Genomic DNA, 11,210 nt, shown 5'->3' with positions numbered 1-11,210 from the left:
GATTTTAACTTTAGATCAGGATCACAATGAGGTAAATAACCAGAATATTGGAGGTGCTGGAGGGCTTGTTTCTACATGGAAAATAAAGCGACATATCAGTGTGCATGTGGTGGTTTTTTGTTTCTTTTGCTGTGGCACATAGGAGGAAGGAAGTGTTTCTCTCCCTCTCCCCCCAAAAAACTTTTTTCTTGTGGTGTTTGTGTTTGGCAATATATACAGCAGTATAGATTTATTAAAATACTATCATCTGGTATGGGATCAATATTAAGATATGGGAGGAGGAGAATTTCTGAAGGCTAGTCCTTTCGAGCTAGAAGGAATACAACTGATCTGTTCGTTCTGACATTGCAAAGGGTTTTCAGGCCCATATAACGCTCTCAGTTCCTGCCCTGCCTTGGTAGCCTCCGCTCTGTCTAAACAGGAAATGAGAACCTGTGTCTGTGGAGGAGCCCCCACAGCCTCTGAGTTTAAACAGGCAGTTTTGCTGTGTCTTCATCCATACGTGAAATATGCAACACAACGTATCCTGAAGCTTTGATGACTAATTGTAGTTAGCTGGGTGTGATTACATAGTCTGGTAGATTGTAATAAAATGGATGCTTAAGCAGTGGTAGGGAAGTCCTTATCGGAGGCCTGATCTGAAGCTCATTGAAGTCTATGGGAGTCTTGTTCCACCCCCCGGAGCTTACTAACTTGGCTGGGGTGAGGGGGAAGGCGCTGGGAGGTAGGCGGAGGAGCGGGGATGTGGGGCGCTCGGGGGAGGTGGGGAGGTGTGAGGGGAGCTTGGCTGCTGGTGGGTGCAAAGCATCCACTAATTTTTTTACCTGTATGTGCTCCAGCCCCGGAGCACCCACAGAGTCGGCGCCTGTGGTAACAGGCTATGGGCATTCAGCCTATTTACCCTCCTGGGGAAGGTAATCTTTTTAGAAGTCCCCTTCAGTGTTTAGTGTGATTGTCTAAAATAACTCTCTGGACAGCAAAACTCTTCCTCATTGCAGAGACTTAAAATGCATGGCTGCATTTCCAACCTCAAAGGCCCTGCACGATCATGAGCGTTCCTTTGACCAAGGAACCTGGATGCATCTTCCACAAATATCTGTCAGCTCCCAAAATGGCCTCAGAAATAGCTGAAGAGATGCTCCCATCTCACAGGGGCTAAAGAGGCTGTTTTCTCAGCACCCCATCTTGTGCTAGCCTAATCTGGTAACAAAGGACTAATCCCATCTATGGTGACCCATTGATTGTTGGACTTGGAGGACTGTAATACAATATTTCTTTAAATAACACTTTGTATTATTTTTACATAGGATACTTACACACACAAATATCAAATCACTTCTACATCTACACTCACCTAGAAAAGGAAAGTTGACAGTTAATCTACTTACTTATTTATCTCTACTTAGAATGTAAACTCTTTGGGGGAGCAATGGTCTCTTTATTCTATGCCTGTACAACACCTAGCATGATGGGGTCCCAGTGCCTGAGGGGTGCTCCTAAGGTGTTACTTTAACAGTACTACACCACCACAACCTCCTTTAAGCAACGAAAACCAGCTAGCTGTTCAATAATAGCGATGTAGCATTAAGGTAAAGACAGACTCAAGTATGTCCAGCACCAGAGCTGTGGTGGTGCCTGTCTATATTAAAGGATTAGAGAAGTAAAACAAAGCAGGAAATGCCATACTGGGTAATAGCAGGGGTCCATCTAACCCACTGTCCTGTCTCAAACAATGGACAGTATCCAGTGCTTTGGAGGAAGGTGCAGGACACTTTACCTATATGGAAATATCATCTTACCCCCTGTCTGAGGTAGCAATAGCAGTACAGAGAACAAAGGGAGCTCACTGCTGATTGATCACCTGTCCAATGAAACCTTCACCGGTAACAAGAAGGGTGCTGCGTCACATGTGTATACTTCCTTAGGAAGTATGCAGAGCTGGGAATGGACACCATGTTGACACCACGGAGGGAGGGATAGCTCAGTGGTTTGAGCATTGGCCTGCTAAACCCAGGGTTGTGAGTTCAATCCTTGAGGGGGACCATTTAGGGATTGGGGCAAAAATTGGGGATTGGTCCTGCTTTGAGCAGGGGGTTAGACTAGATGACCTCCTGAGGTCCCTTCCAACCCTGAAATTCTATGATTCTATGATATGCAGGTGTCTGTTCCGGTTACTTTGAAACTTCGCCACTTCCAAAAGAGAACTGATCCAATGGTCCCCTCTGGTGTTAATTTTCCAGTACTGCAGCTTCATATCTAGAACAACCTTTGGACAGGACAGAGGCTCCACACAATAGTCTTTGCTGGGTAAACCACCAAAAGATGGAGTATTGAAAATCTCCGCTTTAAAAAAGGCCCAAACATATTTTAAAGTTAATGCTCATAAAAATACTCTGACTCTGGCTTCAATCAGGAACAGATACTCTACCACCTTCTCTCCAGTTCCTTTATAGTCCTTTTATCAAATCACCTAGTTGGGTGGAGTCTTTCAGTCTTAATCTCATTACATTTTGGAGAGGCAAGTATGAAATAGTGGATTGAGCATGAGCTGGGGGCCAGGAGCTCCTGAATCCTAACCCTAGCTTTGCCACCAGTTTGACAGGGGGCTTAGTGCACCCTCCTGAAGCTCTATGGTCTAGCTCCCAATCTGTGAAATGAGGATACTGGCCCACCACCACTTTACCTGAAAGGAAAGATGTTGAGTCTTTTCAACATAGGTAAATATCCGTAAGGGCGAAGCTACTGATGTTTCTTTTTAAACAGGAGGGATTAGATAGATCCACGAAGAAAGGAAGGTATGAATGTCTTAACTACTACTTGCATTAAGAACTTGCCTTGTTTCCTATTGATCCATCCGGGTACCTATGTGGTCCTCATCGCCACAGTACACAAACACTTTCCTTTACTTAAAATGTCTGTGTTTCTCTCTCCCTTCCCCGCCACCAAGAGGTGGGGTGGGGAAGGGGGTGGTCTTTAATTTGAGAGAGAGCCAGGGCGAAGAGGTGGGTTTTACATTTGGCTCTGAATCCATTCTTAATTCTTGTGGCAATGAGTTCCATAATGGAGAAAGACCTCCGTCTATTCTTACTTTATGAATAATCATCCTTCAAACTCTATAGCGTGCATCTTCAAGACCTAGAGTACTCTTTCAAAGCCTATGATTTTTGAAAGAACTTCCAAGTAGAAAAGGTCAGTCAATTAATAGGCAAACTCAACAGATACAAAGTGACTTTTTTTTATTCCAGTAGAACTGAAGGTTCTTTTTTTTTTTTTTTTTAAGCCGTTTATTTTTTTTCTTCAAGTGAGTCAAGATGTACCCTTACAACAAGCATCTTTCTGCTCTAGCATCTGGTCATTTTCATAAACAAAGCATGTCAGGTATCCAGAAAATAAGGACATCATCTTTGATTTCTGCTCGTTGGGTTCTTGTGAAGCTAAGATGGCTGCCATCCTTCAGTTATCACAGTACTGTACCTTTAGAATAGACAGCATCAGCACTGTGATAACTGAGCCAGGGCAGCCTGTCAGTCATTATGTCTGTTAGTATCTCATAGAGAATAGTGCTTGCTTTATTGTGTGCTTACATAGTGTTTCCTCTTGTGCATGTTTCAAAAATAAAGATCACATAAAATACTAATGTTCGTTCTTCGAGGACATGGATGATGGACTTAATGCATGTTTAATAAATACACGTGGAAATGAACGAAGTGTTCTGAAACTTCAGTTAATTTATCCACTCTTTGAAAATTACCTGGTTAACTGGTATCACTGCACTTAAATTCAAAGCAGCTTTAAAGTATTTTTCAGAGTTGCACAATCCAAGTCTACAGAACACCGTATTTAACTGGGGAAGGGGAGAAATAATTTACTCGTTCCATGGAGATAATCACTGATGGAATGAGGGTATTTTCCCTCTCATTATTTTTTTTCGGTTTCAATCAGCATTTGAAGTAGAGTGCTGTTCCCTCACATAAACTACATAGGCAAGATCCTCAACTGGTATAATTGGCATAGTTCCACTTAAGACAATGAAGCTGCACAAATTTAACCTGGACCCATTATCAATTAGTTTTGTTAATTATGTGGATATAATATCTTTGAAACTTAAGTATTATGTTCCACACTGAAAGTGCTAGGACCTTGACGCACAAAAAAACCCAAGGTTTCTGTCTTGTGGGATTCACAGTACCACCTCAGGCCTCCATTCAGCAAACACTTACAGATGTGCTAAAGTTCCTACAGGTATGTTTGCAGCACTGGGGTCCTTTGAGGCCCAATCCTACTCCCTTTGAAGTTTTGCCATTGATTTCAGTGGGAGCAGGATCAAATCCAAAATAGTAACAAGCTCTGGATGTGGAAATGATCCTGGAGTTTGAAGAAAAGAGTTGCTGTCTGATGGACTTGTTTGTTCAGGCTGTGTGATGGTTGATTTGGGCCATACACTGAGGTCTAAATGAAAACTGCTGAAATCAAGAATTACACTGCAAACAATGACAGAAGTTTATCAAAATATTTTCTCTGGTTCATGTTTGAAGTACTGCTTAAAAAGTCATGGTAGTTTTTCTCTTTGAATAAAGGCATCTAATCTAGTGAATCAGTTCTGTAATGATCAGCATATTAAAATAAATGTTTCATCAGGTTTCACAATGTAAAGAAATAGATAAATATATTTTACATTTCACATAATGTTCCATTTAAGAATTTGATGGACTTAATTGGTGTAAGTGGTACTTAAATATTTCTGATAGGGTAGAGCAAGAACTTTATGGATAACATAATAAATAACCAACTAAACTGATATGTATTTCCTTAAGTTAAATAAAATGCTTTTAAAATTCTGAAATGCTTAACATTCAACTGGGCCCAAGTACTACCAAAATGGTCTCTTACATATTTTTAACACAAGAGGGCAATACAGAGACAAATGTGAAAAACAGCTTCCTGGGAAAAATATTTGTGCATTTTTAAAACAAATTACAAAAATGTTACATAAACAAGGGACCAGTCAATATGTTATACAATATTGTTCCAGGAGGTAAATATGAATGGGCAAATATGTACAGAAATGTTAAGATATATATTTGCCATCAACTGCAAATTTATCAGCATCCTTAGAATAATCTGCCATTTTCTGAAAATAGTAACTGTAAGGTAACCTAGGAGCACACATTTATTAAAGATTTATATTAAAAAATAAGTATTTCCTGGCTTTCAAATATCTTAAAAATAAGATCAATATAAAGGTACAAAAACATCATTAGATCATTCTATTAGCATCACAAGGGCTGGACACTCTGGATGTATTTACAGTTTGCTGACGATAAGGTGATATATTTACTCTGCTGTCTCACTTTTTAACACTCACCTTCTTTTCTAGAATAAAAAGAGAGCTTTCCTCAGTAGTCGGGTAACATAGATCCTGATCCTGAAAACATTCAGGAGTAGTCCCTCTGATCTCAATGTGGTACACATGAATTTACTCAAGTGCATTTTTTGGTGTGTATTTTTGTTCAGTTTATTTCTAAAGCATTGCAAGTACTTTAACTTGATTTTAAATTTTTCAATTCCATGTTCTATTTTTTGCTGTCAGATTTTGCTTTTGAAAAAAATTCTATTCACATTTGTTTTTATTTTGCTTGTCCGGCCCGTCCCCCCCCCCCCCATTTCCACTACTCTCTTCTTTTGGGGTCAGTAACTTACCACGTTTCTTGCGCGTTCTGAATTAAACAACACTCCTTTTGATTAGAGTCTAAAAACTAAATTGGCTATTTACCCTCTCCTGATTAATTCAACTTTTCTTTCTTTTCTCCTACCACGTAGCTTGGAATTATAGCTCTGATTTTTACAGGCCAACTCTGACACTGAATATGAAGAGGTGTGTGTCTTATCCAAAGCTAGGAAAAATGGGGGGGGAAAACCACCTTTATTACAAATATTTTACTGTGTGTGTGTGTGTGATCTTAAGAACAGAAAACTGCAGTTACAGGGATATAATTGATCTTTTGGCTACTGGGTAGGTGACTTTCCTCCTTACGGAAGTTACTGGAATTTTAATATGGCAGGAGGTCCTGCCTACAGTGCAGTTTACAGCACCTAGAAGTGAAAGACTCTAGTGTGCCAGGACAGTTATTAAAGCAATATTTTCTATGGCTTTAAATTCTTCTTTATTAGTTTTTAAAGATTTGCTTCTTCACTTGTAAGTGAGGTAGGAGACAGGTACGTTCAACAATATGAGACTCTCCCGTCAATGAAACTTCAGTAATGGGGAATTGTTTATAAAATCGTCTCCATTCTTTTTCTACATTCTGCTTGATTCCTTCCACCAATACTTACCTTTTAGTCTTTTCAACTCCTTTCCCCTCTTAAACTTCTATTAGCGGCTGAGTTAACAGTCTGATAGATGAATTCTAACTGCTGCTGTTGGTGCACAAAATGTATGAATAATTAAATAAAAAAATCTCAAACATTATTAATCATTCATCAGCTACAGTCTATGGGAAAGTATTCAGTCACTTTTCTGGAAACAAGAGCTCCTAGAGGCCCCTTCCTGAAAAATACATGAAAATATTCAAACAAATTTAACACCAGCAACCTGCCTGGGTCCCCCAGCATTCTCTTTCTCATAACCCCACCAGCACAGCTCTAGATGGACCAACATCTCCCACGGAAGGGGAGCTCAATATCGGGGGGGGGGGCACAGGAGAAGGGATGCTCTTTGTTTTCAGCTCAGGCTGCACTGAAAACATCTGCTAATAATCACAGAAGCTGACATGGCTGGAACTAGGGCTATGGACTTGGCCCTTGTCACTTATTAGCCAACAGGGGAAAAATGTCCCAATGCTTTGTTAAAAAATAACTTCCTAGGTCAGGAAACAAGGTGGTGATCTAGGATCTGGCCCTGTACCCGCCCCAGTTGTCCAGCTGAACTTGCCCTGCCAAGCCCTCTCTTTGCAATAAATAAGTAAATACCCTGCTATGTAAGTGAAAGGTAGAGGGAACTGGAGGTGTGGCTCCACAGGGGGGGAGGTGGGTGGGCAGGAGCAGAGAGAATAGGAAAAGCCCCTCTGGCGTTCTCCCTTGCTGATCTCAGCCAGCGAGGAAGTGCCAATGCCCGCGGCTGTGGGAACAAAAGCACCATCAGACAAGTTTTTGCGGCGTGTCTGGGAGGGGAGGGAGCACCGCCGTCCTGCAGCCATAGCTTGGTACCCAGCTCCCCAGGGCTGCTGATGGGAAGCTCTGCCCGGCCAGGGCCGGGGGAGTGAGTCTGAAAGTGACACGCGCACGTACCAGGCACCTTCCAGGCTGCTTGAGCGAGACTCCAGCCCCGCCTTGGCTCCTCCTTCCCCTTTGGGAAGCTCACCCCAGCGAGCCGTGGAGACTCCTCCATCTTCCTCCTCCTCCTCCCAGGCTCCTCCTGCTGGATGCTTCATGTAAACAAGATCCAGGCTATATTTACAATCGCTGGACGGAAAGGAACCAGTGCCAGGATCCTGAAGGAAAATAACAGTGCGCAACATTAAAAACCGCGCGCGCACACACACACACACACACACACACACACACAGATAGCCCGAAAGGCCAGGGGCTGGGAGACCCACAGGGCTTCAACCCTGCTCCCCATCAGCGCGCAAAACAACCCCGCAAAGGCAATCGGACAGCGGTGCGCCGGCACCCCACCCTGCCTCCATAACCGTCCCCACCGAAATGAGCCCCCCGGGCCGCGGAGCGGCTGCCAGCCGGCGAGGCAGAGCCGGAGACAACGCACCCAGCTGTTGGGAGCAGCACAACGCGTGCGAGGAAAAACGAGCCTGGCTCGAGGCAGCTGCCTGCGATCCAGGGAGAGCGCTGTGAAGAAAACACACATTCCCAACCCAGACTCCTCTTCCCCTCTCACCCGCCCGCAGCAAGATAACGCCTGCCTTTCCCCCATCCCGATCGCACCCGCAAAAAACAGGCCCCCTCCCCCCGGACATAAACAAACCTCTGGCTTGCGTTTCCAGCGCTGCCTAAAGGTGAATTATGAGAGGACAGCACAGGACGTGTGATGCCAAGATTGCAACGCCCTGCAATACACTCCCCCACCCATCCCTGAACTGCAAAAGGGTGCGCTTGCTCCCGATCGCAGCCCGTGCACCCCCTATTCCCTGCCCTCTGCTCACCCAGCTTTGCGGCCGGGGCTCCTTTCCCCTCTTCTCTTTGTTCTAAGCGATCTTTGCATGAAGATTATCTAATGACGCAGCACAGACTCGCCACAACGTGACTGTCGCCATTTTTCTGTTTTTATTATATCTCTCTGCCATGTGATTTAAAAAAAAAAAAAAAACTTCCGGGTCTCATGACCAGAAAAGAGCAAAACAAAAACGGAGACAAGACACAACTTCACACACACACACACACATATGCAAGTGTCTCGTCTCTCCGTGTATCCAGCGATGCGTCCCAACTGTCAGAGTGACAAGCAACCAGAGGGCACCCCTTCTTGCATTGTGGGATTTAACCGTCTCGTAGAGAAAGTCACCCCTCACTCACATTCTGCCCCAGATTTACAATCAGGAGACCAGAAGCAGTTAAGATGAGACCAGACCCTGTTCTGCTTGATCAAATGCCTCCAATGTCCACGCCGCTTTCTGCTGAGCTATACCAACTTTGAGCTCTGTTCATTCGTCATAATAATAAAAAAAAGTTGAGATGTTAAAGCATTTTTAATCATTCTTAAAATGACTTGTCTGCTCCATGTTGATATGAAAGATTTGGACCTGTGAAACTGAAATCTGTTTTCTCCCTGAATTGATCCTCTTCACACAAACACCCACGGGTTTGTTATGTTGGGTTATTTATAAGTTGCTGGCAGAAGTTGATATGACTGGAAAAAAGGTTAAAGCATTTAAAAAAAATAGTTTCACATGTGAAGCATTATGCAGACTGCAAATGGCTGTAAGAGCAAAGGTAGATAAAACTGTAGGTCTACCAACCAGCCATGACAGTATCCCAGGCGGACATTTACAAAATAGAAACAATGGGCAACACCATGTTGTCTTTTGTCTGGCAAATCTCCCATTGAAGTCAAGAAACCACATTACTAAAAAACCTGTTAGGTCTTTTACTAACACCACCTTAGATTAGTAAAACCAGGAGTTTTAAGAGTGGGGAGGAGCAGGACCAGCCCTCAAGCAAACGGCACCCCCCATTTGTTAAACTTTTGAACACTTTATTTTTATTGCATTTGTAGCTCATTTCACGACTTTGATGCATGATCTGCATGCATGATTTATCCCTGTCATATAAGATGATACATTTGCACGCTAGAACCTGTATTTATTCATGCATATATAAGCAAATAAGAATAATTTCCTCTAAGCATATAGAAACTTTTTAATTTTAAGAATAACTGAAATGTACTAACATCAAGAAATTGAACTGTGCACCAACACTGCGTGGACCAGTATTACCTAGTGTTACAGTAAGTGACAACCTTAGAATGTTAACCTTAAGTCCTTTAGTTCAAAAGGTCACTTTTCTTGCCTTTGCCCTCCTGAATTGAAGCACAGCATCAGAGAGATCCAAAGACTGGCCAATGGCATTTTCAAGCAATAAAATAGCAAGCGATGTCAGTCTCTTGTCGGCCATCGTCGATCAAAGATATGTTTTAATGAGCCTGAGCTTCGAAAAACTGCGCTCACCACTTGCGACTGTGATTGGCAGCATCAATTCTTCAAAGCTTTCCAGGAATTAGGAAAAGTGTCCTTCAGCTCTGCATCATGAAATAATTGGAGAACTTGGAGTGGAAAGTGTTTCCTGTGTTGCAAAATGTGCTGGATGTTGTCCATTTTGACATAGAGGTCTTTATCATTGACGTCTGAATGTTCCCCTTGAGACAGCGTCAGGTGAAGGTCTGTACAATTGTTCTAGAGTGTTTTCCTGTCAGCTGGCAGCTTACTAAGGTCATACAAAACCCCCAGGTCTTTTTGTGGTGCTTCATTTGTCCTAATATTTCTTTGATGGACACTCAAACAGTGTCAACCAGCGAGCAAAAAAGTTCCCCCTTGAATTTTTCTTCAAAGCTTCCCATCACCTCATCTCTGCCCTCATAACCAAACTGTTGCTTCTTCCAATGAATACGAGTTTTCTTGAAGACAGGCTCAACTCCTAAGTTTTTTCCACCATTTCTTTGGCAGCATCTTCAAATCCGTTGTCTCTGTAGGCCACAACAAAATCAAGCAGCTTCTCATCAAAGCAGTAGCAACCGCAATGTCCATTGACTGAGTTTGTAATGCCTTACTTACAATATTTACATGGAACAGGATATCATGCCAAACCATAACTGAGACCAGACATTTGAAGTCAGTGATCTGGTTTGCCAGGCTTTGCAGTCGGATTCCAGCCTCGGCTTTACTCAGCCGTACCAGTTCCATCAGGGTGTCATAAACCTCAGTCACTTGGTACCTCACTGGCCTTACGCTGTCAATGCGGCTCTCCCAGCTAGTGTCCCTTAATGGCTTCACTGTCAGATGTGTAACATTGTCTGTGAGGATCTTCCATGTTCTACCTGATAGTTGATGCTGAAAACAGGATATACATCCTTTGCAGTACTCCAAAGAGAGATACTGAATCTAAAGAAGATGACACGGCATCTGACACAACCACATTGAGGGAACGGCAGCACGAAGAAAGCACTTGGATTCAGCGCAAGAATCCTTGCCTGGACATCACTGTTGTCGTAGCCTTGGCCATGGCAGTCCCAAAGGTTTATTTTATTCTCATTCAAAACATTCATAAACAGTTCTGTTAGGCTTTTTCCAGTAGAGTCACCCACAGATCGGAAACAGATGAAGTGTTCCTTTACTTGGATACAGCCATCCTTGTTGTCAACAAATCTTACTGTCAATGACATCTTTTCACTGGGACTTATGTCGGTTAGTGCAGTCCATTATTATGGCATAGTACTTCACTTTGTGAAGCTGCGTCAATATGTTATCAAGCACCTTCCTTGACATAAGGTCAATCAATTTGTTTTGAATTGTTCTGCTACAGTAATGGTCCATTTAGCTTCTTTACAAACTACTCAGCATAGGTGCTCACGCAAGACACTGTCGTATTTCCCAAGGAACTCTACCAAACCAAGGAAATGACTGTTCTGTTCAGTGAACAACTTATCCGTCAAACCCTGGAAAGCCAAATTATTCTTTGCAAGGAAGAGGGTAATTCAGATC

At 42.8% G+C, this 11,210-nt stretch overlaps 1 long non-coding RNA gene across 1 annotated transcript; it reads right to left on the bottom strand.

The window, feature by feature from the left end:
* Positions 1-3,049: 3,049 nt before the first annotated feature.
* Positions 3,050-8,328, bottom strand: LOC140916197 (uncharacterized). Its single transcript, XR_012160454.2, has 3 exons — positions 8,160-8,328; positions 7,288-7,490; positions 3,050-6,417 (listed from the first exon to the last, which is right to left on the bottom strand). It is a non-coding gene; the product is annotated as an uncharacterized LOC140916197 (long non-coding RNA).
* Positions 8,329-11,210: the final 2,882 nt, after the last annotated feature.

This window comes from Lepidochelys kempii, chromosome 8 (assembly GCF_965140285.1).
Source record: "Lepidochelys kempii isolate rLepKem1 chromosome 8, rLepKem1.hap1, whole genome shotgun sequence".
In the NCBI taxonomy this organism is placed as follows: domain Eukaryota; kingdom Metazoa; phylum Chordata; order Testudines; family Cheloniidae; genus Lepidochelys; species Lepidochelys kempii.
This window is presented reverse-complemented; position numbering and strand designations above follow the sequence as displayed.